Below are 20,381 nucleotides of genomic sequence, written 5' to 3' on the forward strand. Positions count from 1 at the left end.
AACATCACATTAAATATTCAGAACTGTCATATATTGTCTTAGGAGGCCCTAAAGTATCATCTACCTATTGCAATGAATTAAACATCGATGAAGGGGCAAGAAAGCTGTCTAAAAATGCGAAAATGGTTGCTATGGGCGTTGCTATGCACTTATATTTGCAGTTTGTTGGAAGAGTGTCAGAATGCTCAATAAAAACCTAAATTTGTCATAAGCACTATGAAAGGGTTACTGCCACCTTAAAGGTGTTTTTACACAATTAAACACACAGTCTTGATTAACCTGTAATACGTTTACAGATACATTATATAGGCGCACAGATGTACCCACCGGATCTTGACACGTTTTACCCCAACTAAGAATTTCCCCTTGTGCCACCTTGAAAAATTAATTTATCCACTTTGCACAACTTTGTCCCCAGGGTTTTTTGCCTTCTGGACATCTGTCAAGTAAGCGCTAGTGGCTTTGGCATAGGCAACAAACCCTGGGGGACTACGATGCACGTTGCAGGGACTTATTTCGAAAAACTAAAAACTGTTTTTACTATGACTAGGTAACATATTTTATCCGAAGTTTCGGGAAAGCTCTTTTTTAAAAAAATATTTCACCCTTAGAAGCTGTAGTATCGCTGAGCATCGGATTTTCGACAAAAAGAAGGCCTCCTATACTAAGTGCTTTGTCCAGATGTACGACGCGGTTTACAGACAAAGCGCATAAACTTGATGTCCAAGTCTTTGTTTTCATTACACACCAAGGTTGCTTTGTGCAGAAACATCTCTTCACATGTCTATTCATGCAGACGGGAGGCTCTCCCCCGTGTTCTCCTTTTGCATACAACATGGACTTTTCACAGTCAAAACTTCACAGTTTTAGCCTAGCAAGTATTATGACGCATTCACGTCTACAAGAATTGTTTCTACTGTTGTTAAGATAAAAATTCTTTTCACAACTCACTGTGATTGAAAACTAAATTCTCCTTAATTAACCAATTCTAAGAAAACCCTTTCTAAACACAATTGAGATATTTTATTTAGCCAATCAAAACATATAACTATATCATCAACATTTTTTTATAAATAACCCGAACAGAGCTTCAACAAATATAAAATTGTAAAGAAAGATAAAATAAAATGTCATCAACAGCTTATAAAAAAATTAAAATGATAACGTAACATAAAAATTTGTTATGGATTCTTTTAATCAAAATTTTGAAAATTCAAATAATCGCAGAGGGAGCGAAAGAACGGGTGGACGAAGGGGCGGAAGAAGAGGGCTTCGTGGAAGAATAGGAAACGAGAGCAGAGGAAGGAGCCTTAATAGAAGAGGAACTGATGACATCAACCAAAGCTTTAGTGAAAGAGGGAGTAATGATAGAAGAGGGATCGGTGGCTCAAGAGGGAACAATGGCAGAGGAGGAAGAGGGAGTAATGATAGAAGAGGGATCGGTGGCTCAAGAGGGAACAATGGTAGAGGAGGAAGAGGGAGTAATGATAGAAAAGGGATCGGTGGCTCAAGAGGGAACAATGGTAGAGGAGGAAGAAGTGGTCATAGAGGCAGAGGTGGTACGATTCGAGGAGGTAAGAAGTTTTGCATTTTAACTCTGTCTAATAACATATCGTCTTTTGTGATTGACACCAGGTTGTCACCAAAATCACTCAATCTCTTCATCAGAGCTTCTTTTTCACTTTCTGATTTGCCTGTTGGATTCAGAGTACTGTCTGGTTGAGTTTCAATTTGATTGGCTACCTAATCTCGCGAGTTGATGCGTTCTTTAAAGTCGGGTGAAATTATTAAATATGGCGGAAAGAATATTTTTATAACTTAAAGTTTGTTACGGAAGAATAATGTTATAAAATATGTTATTTTCGGATCTCTTTCGTCTTATTTAATAAATATGTGACTATAAACAATTAAATGCTAGCTACATTGCCTGTTTCTATTCTGCTACTGCCTTTATATCTTGTGCACATGCGTTTTTTGATCTTATAAATGAACTTTATGGCTAAGGTCCCCCACCTTAGCCATAACCTCCAAGATTATGAGGTTGGTTAAGGCTATTAAGAGAACTCAGCCAAGTAGATTTGCACTGCAGGAGAAGAGCATTAGTGAAATGCAAATTGAGTTAAGCTTATTCTGGCTAGAGAAATTATTAATATTATAAACACTGGGGAGACTGTTGTAGCAATTTGTGAAAAAAGAAGAAAGCACCAGTTAGATAATTAGTTAGACAACCCAGCATAAGACATCCAACGTAGCACTACAACACCCCTTCGGTTGTCATCGCCTTTCTACAGAAAAAGTTTCTGAAAACATTTATCAGTTAATCAGTTAGTTTATTAAAATTTACAAAAAATTCCATTCTTTTAACTATAGTAGCCATTTAGTCACAATAAAGCAACGTTAGAAGTGCAATAACTTTAGTAGAAAAAGGCTTTGACTAAAAATTTCTTATCGACTGCTTTGATGTAAGGGAGTTATAGAAGAGAAATATATTTTAAATTGGCGATGCTTTTTAAGTTCTAAAATTTAAGCAAGTATATGAGGGCGATATGGCTGTTCGAAGAAAATAATAAATTTTAAGGAAATAGTGAGCAAATAGGTCTGATTTTTTTGGGTTAGATACTTTTTAAAACTTGTTCAAATACTAAAAAAATTAAAGAAAAAATGATGTTGACATAATATTTTTAGTAAATAAGTAAGGCTTATCACTTTCAAAAAAATTGCTCTTCATCCCATTAAAAAAAACTAGAAATATATTAGAAATAAAATACTAATAAATAATGATAAAATATTAATAAAAGTAATAGAGCAGGAAGAGACAAAAAGAAAATCACAGCTAATGCAACATTTTAAGTCCAATGTCGGTTAATCTCAACAATATATTGTGATATTCTATGACCCGGTTTAAAAATTTATGTGCGATACTAGTTTTGGTAAGATATCCTGTCAATTAAGTTTTGTAGCGATCGCAAGGGCAATTCTGAAGTTTTTTTAACTAGACAACGGCCTCAACACTTTGGCCCATAAAGGGCTTTTGCCTTTTTGACATCAAGGCTGGTGGCAAAAATATCCCTGGTATGGGCTGCTAAATTATGTAATGCGATTATTTTAAATCCTCAACCCTTTGGCCCTCTAGCGAATTTTCAACCAACAGAGCCAATGATTCTGCATCTGTCATTCCTTTCCCTAATAGGTCTCTGAAAATCTCCTTGAGCTTGTCTGACTTATTTGTGTCACAAGAAATGTCGCATGACACTTGGCACAATAAAATTTCAATTCAACCTCATCCCCAGGGACTTTTGGTTTTTTAAGATCAAAGCCAGGGGCCAAAAAAAACCTTGTACAGGCTGGTGAGTTCTGTGATGCGATTGGTTTACATCTGACATAGATAATTCATTCGCGCGTCATAATATACGCAACAATTTACTATAAAGATGGCGGGTTTTGTTACAAAAACAGTGAAAGATAAGAGGATTCCTGACTATAAGAAATGATTAAAGATCAAAGACTAAAAAAACGGTAGCCAAACAGTAAATACTTTTATAAAAGATGTTATTTTGGCAGGATTCCATTGTTGAGATTTGAAATGAAAATAAAGTTTCTGTTTAAAGCTTTGTAAAAAAGGCGACTTTTGGCAATTTAGCTGAAGGAGACAAGACATGTAGCTAGCTTGCTCTATCCTCCTAACATGTACATGGGCAGGCGCAATAAGCCATTACTAAATATAAATCTTATTTTTTATTCACTTTTTTACTTAAAAGAAAGCGCTTTTCTAAAAGTGTAGTTTTAGTCAGACCAGCTAGCTAAATGCATCTTCCAATTTTAAACAACTGATGTGACTAATTACTAACAATTTTGAAAGTTTGTTCGTCTGTCATGTATAGCTAGCTAGCAGAGACATCACACTTGTGCAAAGTTAGCCACTAGCTGGAAAAATGTCACGTTTTAAAACAAAATTTGTGTCTGAAAACACCAGACATTTACAGCTGAAGACGTACAAGCAATAGAAAAAATTTATGTAGCTAGCTATACAATATATAACACATTTAAGTGATAAGAAAGTAGATTAATTTAATGTTAGGCATTAAATTGCTAAGGCCTTTCTTGATCACAAGTTTTTTAGATACAAGTGTTGGTTTTCCGTTTCGTATTGAAATCTAAAGAAAACCTGCTCTAGCTAGCTAAGCTTTCTTCGATTCGAGGATATTTATATTGCGTATCTTTACGATAAAAAAAGACACTGAAAAGATGCTGGATACGCGCCTGTGTTTTTTTTTAAGTTTCTCTGGCCTTTTTCCCTGCTGTTTAGCTTGTGGGCTAAAAACAGACATTTAATGTTTCTTTCTGATTTTTAAAACCTCACATTGATTACATAATAACTTCTTCCCTTAAGATACACCGCTTTTAATTTTGTTTAGCAATATTGGTGCAGCATGGTAAGGTTTAGTGATACAAAACCTTTACAAACAAGGTACAAATCAATGAGGACAAAGTTAACACCTTTTATTTTTATTTATTTTATTCTATTTTTTTAATTCAGGTCACAATAGTTCAAGTGGTGGTTCAAGACCAATTGGCATTGGCTTGTTAAAGGCATGGAATGAGCTGAATGATAATGAAGAGCTGCTGATTAGATTGATAGCGTCAAAAAAACTGCTCATACAGTTACTTAACAGTCAAGAATTAGAAGATGAAAAGAACCTTGAACTTTTGACAATATTTTCAAAAGTTTGTGAAATTGAACGCAGTCAAAATAAAATCGCTATTTTAGCTCTTCTTCACGATTGCAAGTACATAAATTTGTGTTTAAAAAAAAGCCTGGTGGTATGGGGATCAACTAAAACAATGACTAATAAGATGAAGATAGCAACTTCGTTGGTAACATTGATTAATGTCTACTTCAGGAGCTTTCCATCTCGTTACATGGATATGCCCTTAGATGCACTAGATTTGTTTGTGAGTGAGAATTTGGAAAAAGAAAGTGATCTTGTCGCCCAGGTTTGTTACAAGTTTATTTGTCTGGTAATAACTTCATGAGACACTATACATCAAAAGTATTTTTATGCGTTGTTCACACTAGCCGCTTAAGCCTAAGTGCTAACTCAGCACTCCTTTAGTTAACATCCTTACTTGGTGGGTTTTTATCAAAATTTAAAACAAAAATAAAATAAAATTATGTGTAACATGTTATTTGACATATCTTCTTCTCACAGAAAAGTCTGAATTTCAGCTCTAAATGTGCCTGACATTTGGCAAAATCTCAACCTCAGTGTTATTATAACAATATACATAAAGTCTTAAAAGTTATGTTGCAGAATTGAAATAAATAAGTCGAAACTTGTTTATTCGCAGAGAATAATATTTGTGGAATTCTTCGGAAGTGTCAATTTCTCTATAAAAATAGCTGTATTCTGTCTGTTCGCAAGAAACACGTCATAGAACGGGTACACGAAATAGCGTGTAATTTAAAGACCCCGACCCCGTGGACTTTTTCACGGGTTAACGACTAGAATGATAATACAACACCAAAACTTCTTTCGTTAACCTGAAGTGATGTTTACGAATTACTTTCTATTCCGCATATTTTTCTTTAAAAATATTACCTAGGATAAAAGCTTAAAATGTGACAAAAAATAGCAAGAGCATCCCAAGAAAAGCTATGAATCGTTTGAAAGAGCCTTTACATGGCAAGCCTATTTACCACTAAGACTAATAAACAAACGATTGAAACGGTAGATACATGCTAATATACCATTGTATCATATGGATAGAGTTTTTCTCGAACTGTGATTGGCTAATCTACACGAAATATATGCTAAGTAGTTGCCCGTGGAAAATCTACGGGTTCGCCCGTTCTTTATATTTACCCGTCGCAACAAAGCGGATAAAAATATATCGCATTTGATATTCGTGTTTCCGTAACATCATTTTCTAACTCAGAGGGGGTCCGCTCAGAGACAGACAGACGAGGCTATTATTATAGAGATACTAGTCGATAAGGCCCGTGGAAAAATCCCCTGAGGCAGGATAAAAATTTTGATGACGTCAGCAACCTATCCATTAAAAATTTAGAATTTTTGTTTTCACGTTTTCTCTATTGTGTAGAGATTTTAGAAATTTGTGTACCTGTTGCCTTCATCGTATAGATCTTGAAACGATGATGAGATATTAAGGTTTGAATTTTTTGATGACGTCATCAACCCGTCCATTCCGAAACGGATTTGGGGACCCAGGTTTGGGAAACTTACCCAAATTGATTCCAGGTGGTCCCTAGTTACCCACGCGTTAAAAAATCATGGACGTCACCACCTCGTTTCCAAGTTATTTGGCCTCAAAGTTTCAGGTGCATTGTAATGGCTTCATTAATTTAATATAGGATATTGGCGTGAAAGTAGTGTTATTTTCGTCACGTCGTAACGTCAGAAAATTTAACATATTAGACATGCATTTTTCGACAACATCAAAGGAAAATGAAGACATCCACTTTGCCTGTCACAGACAGACAGACACACCTAGAGTATTATTATATTATTTTTATTCTCTACGGAGAAACGAGTGCAATTTTTAATTATTTTTCAATTTTATAGTGCAAAAAGCTGATATTTTTCAGACAGTTTGAAATAGCGTGCAAAAAAGCTGATATTTTTTCCTGATTGGATAATAACTCGCTTACATTATTATTTTGTTCAGACATAGTTATTGAAGAGAGGTGCCAGTGCTCTCCATCGTAGAGACTTAACTTAACTTTAGCTTAGTGAAGTTATATCTATAGCGCGTGAAGGAGTTTTGTTTTTAATATTATTGTTAAACTTAACCTATTATACTTATTAAGCATACGTAAATATTTTTGCGAGATAATTTGCGAATTTATATTCTGTAGAATGTCGCGTGCGTGAAAACGAGGCACATCTTGGTTAATATATTTGCGATTAATATAAACACGGAGGAAGACAATGTTTTTAGAGATAAACAATTTAACTGCAAGAACGTCGAAAAATGACCAGATTTTTAAAGACGATAGTAAGAAAGTTACTGCAACTTACTCTCCTCATGAAAAGCAGACGAAAACAATAATATTACTAATTTGACAAAATATGTTTTCATGATGTGTCTGCAAGCACGAACAAGGAACTTCGAGACATGATGATTTACCAGCTATATTTGCTATAAAATTTGTGTTTGCATGATTTGCTATATAACAACAAAAGAAGCACTACTGGAATATGTAATATATTCGCTCAGGAGTTTTGTTCTCATATTGGTAAAGTTTTTTTCGTATTAGCTCGATGGTAAACTTTGTTGTGTTTTTAGAAAGAAACGGAAGACCTGTAGTTGTTATACTTTGTTGTTCATTAGTTTCTTCATTTGTTTACACAAAATTGAAGTTTCAAATAGCATTTGTGAAAAATAACTCTTGCATAACAAACTTAACATTTTCCGTTCTCAAGTCATTTTAGTCGTTTGATTTAAACATAGTATTTTTTTTCTATTAACCATACTTTCTACAAGCTTTCAAAATTGTACTTCAACATATGTTTCGTTTTGTCAAAAAATATTAAAATACATTCTCCAACGTAGATAGTGTTTTTAAAGCAACAGTCAAAACCTATTTTTTGTCAAAGTAAGATGTAAAGCAAGCTTAAAAAAAACCTCGAGACATTGAAGTGCGCTTAGCACAGTGAATAGTAGCTGAGCTCGTGCGTACTTGCTTTGCAGCAAAAAATTCTCACAGAACACTCATTGAATGAATAAACAAAATTCCAGCGGAACTCATGCGTAAGAGCAGGCAAAAAGCTTAAATGGAACTACTATTTCTAAAACTCACAGCTGAATGGGTGTAACTTTCAGGAATTAATAAGATAAATATATAACAATAAAGTTTTAAAAAACATACAGGTTGTCAGTAATTTCCGGAAGATAACATTTATAAACATATTCATAGGAGAATTTTTAATCAAAAGTTAAGCATATTTATTACTTAGTTTTGGTGAATCCTTCTGTGTTTTCTTTTTTTCCCACTATACTGTATGAAATCAGCTTCGTGTAATTCTGTAGACATGATTCTTACAGAACTAATAGTTTAGCTTTCTTCAATTTCAGCCCTTGTAGTTGAAAATGTTCTTCTAAATGCTAGTATATAAAGTGAAACTTTCTTCAAGTTTCTTCCTTTCGGGCTCTTCTTATCTTTCCTGACTGCTACTCGCCATCGCAAAATCAATATGCATTCTCCTTTTTCAAAACAAATAAAAAAAATAAAAAAGATCATTCATGACACACAAAAACAGGTCACTTAGCTGAATTTTATATGTACTTACAAAGTTTGCTAAAAAGTACCTCATTTTCGTGCCAAAAATCTAATCAAAAATTAAATTCGGGAAAGGTTTATTAAACAATCAGTTACTAAGTATGTCAATTTAAAATGAATTATGCTCGGTTTACATGATAAACTAGTTATCGCACAGTGCGGAGAAAAATATCGTCATATTTTCTTCGTTTTTTAGTTGTCGTATATTTCACAGGAGAACATAATAAACTCAAAATGTATTTCCGATATTTTAATTAAAATTAATTTTGTAAATAATGCAAATAAGCAAACCATTATTCACTACTTGTTGCTAAATTTACTAATTTTCTAATAACTAATGTCTTTTTCATGTTATCTGATATTTTGGCATGTATATTTCGCGCAACGAAAATGGATGTGGAAATAGGTCTATTTAATCTCGCAAAAACATAAAGTTTACCACATTTATATTTTCAGAGTCACCTATTTATAATTTTCCCTTTAGGTGAATGCACTCACTTTAGCTAGGAAAGAAGCGCTAAAAAAGACACAAATTCCATTTCAAAGGCGTCTTCAAGTAGAATTCACAAATGAGGCCCCTCCTGACGATTTCAGGGACATTCCAGTTGTTCCTGATGTCAATGATATACGTCGCGAAGAGAAGCCTTACCTTCGACCACTCAAATCACATGGAAAATACTCTGATGGTGAAGAATATTTGGATGTTCAATTTCGACTATTACGAGAAGATCTAGTGTGTCCACTTCGCGAAGGTGTGCAAGAAATAATTAACGATGTTCCTCAAAGAGATAGAAAACATGCCCTGCACATCTACAAAAACGTAGAAGTTTTGTCTCCTTTTTGTACGAATAGAGGCATGGTTCATCTTGTCCATTTTGACTCGAAGTACACAAAACATGTATGTTGGAAAAACTCAAAAAGGCTTCTTTCTAAAAATTTGGTTTGTTTAAGTAAAGATAAATTTGAAACAATGATCTTTGCAATCGTAGCTGATAGAGACCCAGATGATCTTACAGAGGGGTTTGTATGCTTAAGATTTGTGGATGGACTTGAAGCTAAAGATTATTTTGAAAATGAAGAAATAATTGAAATGGTCGAGAGTCCAGCGTATTTCGAAGCATATAGGCACGTGTTAAATACAATGAAAGAATTTGACGCAGATGATGTTCCAATGAAGAGATACATAGTTGATGGTGACTCTGATGTTAAAACTCCTGCGTACCTTCGACGTAGGGATGTTCTTGATCCAAAATATAACTTACGAAGTTCTTTAGGAATCAAGAGACTAGTCAGCATACTTGATGATCATGCATGGCCTAAACACTATCACACTGATCTAAACAAATCACAATTTAATGCATTTAAACATGCACTCACTAAAGAATTTGCAGTTATCCAAGGTCCACCAGGTACTGGAAAAACACATGTTGGTGTTCGAATAGCAGATGCTTTGCTGCAAAACGAGGAGGCTCGAAATGTAGATCAAAAGGCTCCAATTTTGGTTGTGTGTTTCACAAATCATGCTTTGGACCAGTTTCTTGGTGGTATCATTAAGTTTGGACACCCTGATGTTATACGCGCTGGCGGACGGGCAAGTGAAGAAATGAAGAAATATTCACTACGCGAAACCGCACATAATTGTAAGTTTCTGCTAGAAGCAAAACACAAATCCAATAAGGAAAGAAATGATCTTATGGAAATTCTGAATGATCTGTCAGGGGAAGTAGAAAAATGTCGAGCTAGATTGAGGTCAGGAAGTTTAGTGCATTTCGACAAATTGCAAGGCTTTATGAAAGAAGAACACCAATCTTTTTTTAACAACTTGGACAAGCATTGCAGGAGCTTAAAGATATCTATCTTTGATATATTTCTGGACCTATTAAAAATACCCATTGAAAACATCAAAGCCTTTAAACTAGAATATATCGCTGACGACGTTAAGACAGGTGAAAGCAACTACGAAGAAGGTAAATTTGCTGAAGCGGAAGTAGAGGTGGAAGTAGAGGGAGAAGGACAAGCTCTTGTAAAACAATGGGCTGTTAATCCTAGTGAATACAAGGTCACAAACATGGAACATAAAAAGAAGCGGAAGGTCCAATTATATCCAAAAAATATATCGTAGTCGACAGTGACGGCTTTAAAGTTGTTCAGCCTCCCCTTCAAGAAAGAAAAAGGCGAATAAATGATTTGCTTCGAAATTACGACCCAATGTCAGCTGAAGAGGCTCATAACGTAGACAATCCTTGGAAGCTTTCTATCAAGAACAAATGTCGCTTGTATAAATATTGGCTACATAGGCTATACGACCAGATAGATGACATATATAGAAACAAGGCTGAAGTATTTGAAGATCTTTGTGAACAAGTTAATGAACTCCAGAAAAAAGAAGATGAAATAAAGATGAAGAATGCTAGCATAATTGCCATGACAACCAGTTACGCAGCTAACAATCAAAAGATTCTCCAAAAGATTCAACCAAAAGTAGTGATAATCGAGGAAGCTGCCGAGGTTTTAGAAGGACATGTGTTAACATCATTAACAAGTGGTGTTGAGCATTTAATATTGATCGGTGACCATCAGCAGTTAAAGCCTAATCCTGCAGTTTATGAGCTAGCTACACGTTATTCTTTGGAAGTGTCGTTGTTCGAAAGAACAGTGAATAATGGAATGGAATGTCATACCCTTAATGTACAGCACAGGATGCGACCACAAATCTCCTTGCTTCTTCGACACATCTATCCGAAGCTAAAAAACCACAGCTCTGTAGAAAGATATCCAAATATTAAAGGTGTCGGGCAAAATGTTATGTTTATCAATCACCATAAAAAAGAGGATCACGCGGAAGATATGAAATCAAAAGCAAATAAGCACGAAGCAGAATTTATTAAGGGACTTTGCTTATATTTATTGAAGCAAGGATATCAGCGAGATCAAATTACAATTCTAACAAGCTATGGTGGTCAATTGTTTCAAATGAAAAGTATTATGCCAAAAAAGGATTTTGAGGGTATAAGAATTACAACTGTCGATAACTTTCAGGGCGAAGAAAACGATATCATCTTATTGAGCTTAGTAAGAAGCAATGACCAAGGAAGCATTGGATTTCTGAAGACAAGCAATCGAATTTGTGTTGCATTGTCAAGGGCAAAACAGGGTTTATTTATTATTGGAAATTTCGACCTTTTGACAGAAAACAGCAAATTGTGGAAGAAGATCGTCGCAGATGCGAACATAAACAAAAGTTTTGGAACGTCAATGAAGTTGTATTGTCAAAATCATGTAAATACAATTATAAATGCAGAAAACGCTGTGGAATTTTTAAAAGCCCCTGATGGTGGTTGCATGCGACCTTGTGGGTTTAGATTAGATTGTGGTCATGTTTGTGAGAAATCGTGTCATCCAATTGATCGGGAGCATGTAGAGTACATTTGCGATAAGCTTTGCCTTAAGGAAACGTGTCAAGAGCATAAATGCCAAAAGCGATGCCACCATAACGAGGAGTGCGGTTCATGTATTGCTGAAGTGGAGAGAATAGTACCAAAATGTGGACATCTTCAACAAATGCTGTGCAAGGATGACCCAAACGAGTTTGGTTGCTTAGCACAATGTGAGAAAGTACTTAAATGCGGTCATCCGTGCAATTTATATTGTAAAGATAAATGCGAAACACAAGAGTGCCACGTTAAAGTTTTAAAAGTCTTGCCATGTAAGCATTCCCAAAATGCAAATTGCTGTTCTGAAGTCTCAACTATTAAATGCAGAACTTCATGTACCACTAAACTAGATTGTGGGCATACATGTGGTGGAGCTTGTGGAGAATGTAGGCAAGGTCGACTTCACAAAAAATGCTTGCAAAAATGTGAGAAAATCCTTGTATGCTCACATCAATGCAAAAAGTCATGCGCAAGTAAATGTTTACCTTGTGTTTTGCAATGTCAGAACAAATGCGTTCATGGTAAGTGCAAGAAAAAATGTGGCGATGTTTGCTCACCTTGTGAAGAGCCATGTACTTGGAATTGCAAACACGAGGCATGTCCAAATCTTTGTAGTGAGACATGCAATAGAAAGCCTTGCAACAGGCCGTGTGAAAAGAAGTTAAAATGCGACCACCCTTGTATAGGATTATGTGGAGAAGTTTGTCCCCCTGCATGTCGTGTTTGCCAGAAAGACAAGGTAGAAGAAAATTTCTTTGGAGGTGAAAATGAAAATTCAGCACGATTTGTTGTTCTTGAAGATTGTCAACATTTCTTTGAAGTAAAAGGACTAGACAAATGGATGGAACAAGATAATAGAGACGATGGTAAAGTAAAGATGAAAGAATGTCCGCGTTGCAAAACCATCATTCGCAAGAGTTTAAGATATGGAAATATTGTAAAGAATACATTGAAAGATGTGAATCAAATAAAGAAGATTATTGAGAATGAAAGTTCTGATTTAGATGTCGTTAAAGAAAAGGCATATCAAAAATGTCGTGACATAAATAATTTGATTGAAACAGTTACAAGACAACATCCTCCAGAGCTAAATGTTGCCATAAGCAGTGCCTTAAAAAGAGATAACAATATCAACACCTATCTTCGTAATTTAAAACGCAATGTTGATGACAATAGCAAGAGCAGCGCATCTGAACTTGCAACACAATTAGCAAATTGCTTCCCAGGAATTGGAAATGTGAACGCTTTATTTCATCAAGTTACTTTACTAGAGATGTTATGGGAAATGAGAAGAGAGGTTTTGGAAAACGAAAATTTGCAAAAAGATAAGCACACTATCTTAGAAGGTATGGTTGATTTGGAAGGCTTTGTTATAACTAAAAGGATAAGCGGACAACAACTTAGAGATGCCACTGAAGAGCTTGAAAGAAAGTATGCTTATATTAGCGTAATTGCTTCTGCAACTGAATTGAATACATTGGAGAAGCGCATTGAGATGTATAAGGGAACAAAGAAAGGTCTAGATACTAAACAGCAAATGATGGCAAGTAGTGGAGAAAAATTGCAGCGAATGAAGGTAGAGCTAGAAAGAAAGGAGAAATTGAGCAAGTCGAGAATTAAAGAAATAAAATGTCATGTTGAAGAAATTAACAAAAAATTTAGGAAAAAAGGGATAGCCAAACACAGAATATTACCTGTAACTGCGAGTGTATTTGGGAAAGGGCGTTGGTACAAGTGTTCAAACAATCATTTTTACGCAATTGATCAACGCGAAGAAGCAATCAAAGCTGCGAAATGTCCAGAATGTTCGAAAATTATTGGTGCACGAAATCACGCATTGCTTTCCAGGCATAAAGGTGCTTCACATTTCCGAATGCGACGACCTAGGATGAGGACGCTTACGAGAAAAGGCATTACGGAAAGAACAAGGTCAGAAAAGTAAACGTGGGGCCGTGTTTATATTGTAACTTTTCTTAAGTATTACGTCCTCTTTTGAAAAAGTGCCAAAAACTATCTAAAAACTAAAGTTTTTGTTCTTCTTTCAGTTTAGAAAGTAGCAACTGTTGTAGATTTTGCCTCATATTTGTGTTTTGTTAATGTTTTTTTTAAAACTTACTAAGATCGGGCGATGGACGATTCATTACTTTTTGAGCTTTTTTTCAAATTGTTGGGTGATACATAATTAAATTTGGTGAATTTGATTTATCGAATGCCACATATTTGATCGTGTATCACATATTTCTTATTTCAACTTGTCGAATTTGAGTTCGAAGTGTGTTGTTTTGACAAAAATAAAAAGGTGAATAAGTCCAATTTTTGAAATCTCGAATTCGATTCGAGAAACTAGATCGTGTATCGCCCGCTTATGATATCAAATTTAATCGTGTAGCACTAAATTTAATGTTTTTGTCACAGGCGTATTTCAACACTAGAAAATTTTATTAGCGTGATTTTATTATATATCTTTTTAAACATAAACACAATATTGAATATATAGTGGCTTAATTTCCTTTCTCCCTTCCATTTTTATTTTATTTTATTAAAGTAAGTATAATCGTACAACGTTTTGCTTTCATGTCCTCGTAGTATTCTTCTCAGAAAAAGTTTAATTATTTAACAATTCCTGTGTATTCTTAATATTTTTTGACGATGAGGTATCGATCAAATATTAATATATTGTTGCACTGCACACGATTTCGTGTCTGATTTTAAAGCAAAGAATATATTTATGATTTAGTGATTGATTTTGTATTTAAGGAAGTATATTTTACCATGCTAACCCTGTATCAGGAAGGTTAATCAACAAAAATTGTGGTAGAAGCGTAATGCAGAAGTTTTGAGACTTGGCAAACTATACCACTCCATGGATGTCTTGTCAGATATAACAGAATCACATCTCTTGGGTTGCATTGAAAATTAACTTTGTTTTTCTGCAATTACATTCAAATTTTTAGTAACTTTTTGTGAAAAAAAATGTGTTAATTTTTTAGGTACGTAAAATATATGTAAAGTAATTGAGTTGAATTTTTTATGATAATTATGTATCTCTCACAGGCAAATATTAGTATCAGAGAACTTGCGCACATATCATATTTGACAGGCAAGCGTGTCTGGTGGACGAAAAATTACGCTAAATCGACCGTTAGATTTCAGGTACCGGTACCTTGTGAGTCTATGCAGCCACGTAACGAACACCCAGCAGAACAACGGAATAGCAATTTCCAACCGACTAACTATTCTCGTTCGGTAAAAGAACGATCAGTCTTCCGTCAAATATGACATTGTGCAAATTCTTATTCAAGATGCCTACTCTTGTAATACGTTTAACATAAATCCATTAAAATGCAAACACATTGTCGTTCAACCTTGTCCCCATGGAATCTTGTGTCTTTTCTGATATTTTTGTCTCGTTGTCTCGACAAAAGGCGCTGCGAACGAGGCTGGTTGTTGTTTATTCATACAAGAGATCTTTATATACCAAACTAAACACCTAGATCTGATCTTAGTGTGCATACCACATCATGGATTGCTTTGAAAGATTTAATCTAATTTGGTTACGAAATTTAAACAAAATGACACCCACCATGGTTGGGCGGCAAAGAAAATATTTTTCAACCCCTAGAACGTTATCTGAGAAAAAGGTGGAGAGGGTGGAGGTGACAAGGCAAGGCCTCTTACCACCAACTCCCATCTGCCACTCCCAGCAACGACCCATGCAGATGACCGTGCCAGTAGATGGCACATCATGATGGTAAAGGCGTTACATCTCACAACTCTTTTGCAAATTTATATTTATATTTAAGTAGTATCTTTTTTCTTGCCATTAAAACCACCTTAAAATATTGTTAAATATTAAACATTAGGAATTTAGTATATATAGTATAGCATAAGCATAAATGAAAATGTTGGTGGGTAAAAAATTGGCTGACAACAGCAGTTGTAATATGACATCATCATTTTTCTGAGAAACGCGTTTTACTGCTAATCATAATAGACCTGGGTTGGTTTACTTAAGATTTTTGTCAATTGATTCCTACGTTATTCCTCTTTTTCTAGATAAAAAAATTTATGGACCACATTTCGCACCAAGATGCTTTTGCAACAACTTCCAAAATAGATTTTTAAAAGTTTTGGAGTGTTTCCGAAGTTAAAATAAAAAGGTTGAGTTGGTAGTGGTATGAAACTCGTATAACATTTATACGACTTATTAAGAGTTCTCTGATAACATCCGAGATCTTATTAAAACGGGCGGTCTTTTTCTTCTCCTCCTTCTTCTTCTTCTTCAAACGATTTTTTAACCGATTGCCGTAACGTCACGACATTTAAAGGCCGACCTGAACCCGTGACCCAGCGCTACTCGGCTGTGTGCGTATCTTAATATTCGTTAAATTCGGAAAAGAATGAAAACTTCGTTACGAATTTGATCACAAATGTTGTTATAGACTGTTATTATAATATTATTTGATGAGCTATGCTGGATACTCCTTCAAATTTTCGTTTCCAGTTATGTTTTTTTTACGAGGCGGATTTTGTTCAATTAAACCGAGCTCTAGGGGTTAAGGTACGAGTCGTTTCATTCCGAGGGACCGAGTTCAAGGACGCTATATTTGTTATGCTCTGGCTTCTTTACCAAACTGCGAATCAAAAATTTTTTGAAGAAAAGAAAGAGGAATATTTGGTTGGGTTAATATAATTCTTTATCGAAATTTCAGTTGTATCAACGTTTAAGGTATTCTCTTCATTGTGTCTATGTTTTCACATATTAAGATGAAAATATCATCACGTTTTCTAGCCATATGCAAATATGAAACAAACCAATTTCCAGATTTTGCAAGCTAACGTAGATTTTAAGGCAGCATCGCGCTAAAGCCAGCTATCTGTAGCTAGCCTTATTTATTCTCATTATTTTAAGGTTTGGTATATTATTATTTATTTTTATGTAGGGGTTGTGGCTCTCTTCTAGCTAGCTCTTCTGGCTGAAGAGTAAAAGAACCTTAATGCAGTTTTTGGCTAGCTACAACAAAATTTTTAATCAATATTTCTTATTCTAAATGCAGTTAGTAGGTAGCGACAACTTTTCTTTGTGTCATGAAAACTTTCTCCGCAAAATAGAATTGCTAAGTGATTTTTTTAGCTGTACAGGGTACCGACAGTCCGTTTTCCCTTGTTCTTAATTTAAACCGAAGTGCAATAAAGTTTTTTTGAAAAGGGTATTACGCCTAAACGCATTGATGACACAGTTTACCTGTACTAAGCGCTTAATCCAATGTTAACGATGGTTGTTTCCTGAGTTTCTGTTTAGCCGAAGTAACCATAAAGTTTTTTTTCAAAAAAGGGTATATTATGTTTACATGGATATGTGACATTGTTTGCCTGTACTAATCCTCAGTCCAGAGTAATATTTATTTTTGAACTTTTAGAGGTAACGTTATTTGAAAAATAAAAAAGGTTGGCCAACTGTTTTTGTTATAACAGGGTAGCAACGATTTGTAAACAGTGTTTTTATTTCAGCTAAAGTTGTGAAATTTTGTTTTTTTGAAGAATATATTACACTGGAAAGACCATAACATTGTGCGCCTATTTTTTGTTTAAAATATATTACACCGGAAACACCATAATGTTCTGCGCCTCACTCAATTTATGAAATACTTATACTAAAGCGCTTCACCTGAATGTGTGACACAGTTTACAGTTCTTAATTGCTGTAGTTCCCAATAAAAACACAAACTTGGAGTAGAAAATTTATTTTAATTTTGTAAGAATAAACTGAGGATAATTTGGCGGAATCGGGTGAGGATGCTAGGCTGGAGAGAAGATATTGTCTCAAGCTCACGTGCGTGTTCCCAATAAATTCGCTCTTCTCTACTACATCCCAGAGCTCTTCTCCTAGTAGTGTTTTATGGCTTAACTAATCTCTTAATCACATCCGGAGCTCCTCTCCTGTGATTCCATTTCCTCTATCATACCTCACAAGAACCTACTCTTTATGAGCTCTAGCTTCTTATGCATTTCAGACCTGTTATTAACCTCTTGGTGCCCCACCTCTGCCTGTCAGCGCCGCATCCCCCTGCTGTTATTTCCCCAGTCATCTGTCCTGTTCGCGTGGGGTACCGTCTTTCATCTCCTCGCACCTGTACTTAATGCACCATACTCTTCCAGGGGTACACGCACATCTCTACACTTTGTGGCTGCCCAGGGCAGCCCAGCACCCCCAAATTCCCCAAATGAAAATTCATTATCTATGAGGTAATATTGTTGAAGAGAACTGGGACGAGATAATTCAACATGCCATAACAGGCTTAAGAAATTGACATGAAAAAAGAAACTACATGCAAGTGCCTATAAATTAGCCTTTTACAATTATATAAAGACATTATAACGCAATTATCAGAAATTGACATCCCCCAACTTAGTTACCGCATCAAGGTGAGCCATGTTGCCACTCTACTTATGCAAAGCGCTATTAGATAAATGGATATATCTTCTGTAACAGTCACTGGACCACCTGCCAAGTGTTTTTATGGCTGAGTCAGGAATGCCACACGAAGCTGCTGTAGAGGCCCCACCAATACGGAAACTATGGGTATTTAAATGCAAACTATCATTTAGACTAACGAACAAAAATGCTGAGACGTACTTCCGGGTAATAAAATCTCCATTTGATAAAACGAACACGAAGCTGAAATAACAGGTAATTTCTTAAAGCTTTTACTGGGCAAAATTTTTGTTCAATCATTGCAAGAAGAATTGTGGCACCTTTCCTAAATGGATCTGTTTTGGATGCCTTGATGGTTAGCTTTACGATTGTTGCCGAGGAAGAAAATTCAATGTCTGAAGGTGACAGGTGAATTTTAGGATCAAAAATATTTTTCGATGGTGTAACAAATTCGGATACACGCAAAAACCCAAAAAACGCAACAAGGATGAGAGCAGACCATAATACTTTGTCATGACAAGTAAATTTAGATTCACGAATAAATTTTAACATTTCGTGCAGATGAACAGGTGTAATAGGCAATCTCGTAGTACGGGAATGTAGATGGCATCTGCGGATACCTCGCATAACGTAAAATAATATAGCCATTAAAGATATGTTTTCTTTATAGCCTTGCATCTTGCTATGATATTGTATGCCAGACAAATAGACTTTTATGGTTGAGAATTTAACGCGATCTGCCATGTACGACAAAAAAAATTGTAAAGTTAACTCTTTAAGAGGAAACATAGGTACCATGACGTTTTTACAAAATTGTTGGAATGCTCGGATACCAGAACGATAAGTTAGTCTTGTGTTTGGTGAAGTGGAAGAATACAAGTAATAATTCACAGACTTTTCAATAGATTCCAAACAGATGAAGGAATGGCTGCGGGACAGAGAAAGTAAATCTGCATAAATATTAGAACGACCTGGGACATGACAAAGCAACAGATTTCTGTTACGTTGAGTGGTAAAAAAGAATAAGTGACGGATTAATGTCATTATATCTTTGTATTTGCACGAGCCTGTGTGCCAGATTTGCACAATAGCTTCATTGTCTGTGCCTAACACCACATCGTTGTCTGTCCAACCTTCTCCCCAACAAAACGTAGCTATAACGATGGCTAACAATTCAAGGAAACTGATGCTATATGTGCGCTTAGATTGAAAGGGCAATGAGAACCACTGGCCATTATAGTATCCCCCTAGTTTTACTCCTGAGGCATCAGTGGACAGGTCAACTTTGCTAGACAAAGTGGTGTTTGTGTGAAATAAAGCGACCCCATTCCACGATGGTGAGAATTCAAGCCACCATTCTATGTCTTTCCTAGCCTCTGCACTAATGTCGATGTAACCTATCCACTTTGGTGGACAGGTCAATCAAACGTCGAAGAAAAATTCTGACACTCTTGACTACTTTGCAAGCGAAAGAAAGTGACCCTATTAATGATAACAAATCCCTTTTTTGCAGTTTTTTCTGCCGTGCCATTTCCACAACTCTGACATGAGATTGCAAAATTTCTGATAAGGTAATCTTAGAACTAGATTGATGGTGTCAATTTCAATAGTGAGATAAGTGATTACTAGTACTGGTCGAATAATTTTTTCTTCTGCCAGAGAGACACCGATACCAAATAATGAAAATACATGGACAATGGCATCAACAACATATTAGCATTGAGATTTATTGCAGTGGACTGTGATAAAGTCGTCAAGATAGTGTTGTAAATTAGTAACAAGTATAATAACAATTCAAATCCATGTTAGAAGATCCGCAAAGTTGTTAAAAATGAAGGGTAAGGATCTTCCATCAAAAGAGAGAACCACATCATAATAATACCTGTTTTTCCATAGGTACCCCAATTGATGCCAATCATTAGTCCAGTCGTTAAGTGTTTTGACCTGGAAAAAAATGATATAGAGCTGAAACTTGGCACACTTACTCCATTTTATATGTAGATTACCAGAAAAAAAAGCCCCATCGATAGCATTTGTAGAAAATGAGATATGCGCCATTTTTAAAAATGGTGGATTTCCAAATTTTTCAGAAAACGAAAGCTGGTAAATTCGAAAACTAATTAAACTATTGAAAAGAACTTTCGATTTGGAACAAAAAATATTATTACATCGACTTACAAAAATCATTAATTGTGGGGGGGGGGGGGGT

The 20,381-nt window shown here is 35.3% G+C and overlaps 1 pseudogene; it reads left to right on the forward strand.

Annotated features, from left to right (window-relative positions):
* Positions 1-1,091: 1,091 nt before the first annotated feature.
* LOC130662564 (NFX1-type zinc finger-containing protein 1-like) lies at positions 1,092-15,087 on the forward strand (annotated as a pseudogene).
* The last annotated feature ends 5,294 nt before the right edge of the window (positions 15,088-20,381 follow it).

This window comes from Hydractinia symbiolongicarpus, chromosome 10 (assembly GCF_029227915.1).
Source record: "Hydractinia symbiolongicarpus strain clone_291-10 chromosome 10, HSymV2.1, whole genome shotgun sequence".
In the NCBI taxonomy this organism is placed as follows: Eukaryota; Metazoa; Cnidaria; class Hydrozoa; order Anthoathecata; family Hydractiniidae; genus Hydractinia; species Hydractinia symbiolongicarpus.